This window comes from Phalaenopsis equestris, unplaced genomic scaffold (genome assembly GCF_001263595.1).
Source record: "Phalaenopsis equestris unplaced genomic scaffold, ASM126359v1 Scaffold186735, whole genome shotgun sequence".
NCBI classification, from domain to species: Eukaryota; Viridiplantae; Streptophyta; class Magnoliopsida; order Asparagales; family Orchidaceae; genus Phalaenopsis; species Phalaenopsis equestris.
Genome location: NW_018206684.1, coordinates 1 through 683, shown reverse-complemented (window position 1 = coordinate 683; position 683 = coordinate 1). Strand labels below are relative to the sequence as shown.

The 683-nt window shown below is 42.8% G+C and overlaps 1 pseudogene; it reads right to left on the bottom strand.

The window, feature by feature from the left end:
- Positions 1–6: 6 nt before the first annotated feature.
- LOC110034417 lies at positions 7–553 on the bottom strand (annotated as a pseudogene).
- Between the last annotated feature and the right edge of the window lie 130 nt (positions 554–683).

The window sequence follows — 683 nt, the reverse complement described above, 5'->3', positions numbered from 1 at the left end:
CTTTGAGGCTCCACAAAGCAAGCCTTCCATTTTAACATTCCTGAATGCTTCTTCAAGCTTTGGCATGTCAGTCTCACATCCCATGACTTCACATCCAATAAAACTGATGATTTTCCACTCTCTTTCTTCTTTCTAGATGCTTTCAGTTGCACGCTCCTCGGCATCCTTTATTTCTTCCTCAATTTCCTTGCCAAATAGATCAATGTCATCATCGTCATCATCATCAACAGCTGTTGAGTCCATGGTGTCAGCAATGGGTGGAAAGACCGGAGCTTCTGCAGACATAGTAGCAGACCCTTCAACTTTCACACCATGTCCCTCCCTTGATACACCGCTCAACCTCAACATGGGCTCAATGTGATTATACCATCTGGACACATTAACATAATCTGATGAAGGAGGCCCAAAATGTTTAGCATGTACAGCAATGTCATCCTTCGAAGCTTGTAGCCCATGATATAGCTTCGAGGAAGGAGATACTCATCGAGATTTTTGAGTCTGGTTGCTGAGTTAAGGTTGTGGAAGGTGACCGCCATGACTGCTAAATCCACTTCTTCACTGGAGTTGTTGAGAAACAGAGGCACACTGGTGGAATCTGATCAATCTGAGGAGGTGCAAGAGCAAGCTAGGGTTTACGGGAAAGATTGCGGCTATATATATATATATATATATATATATATATA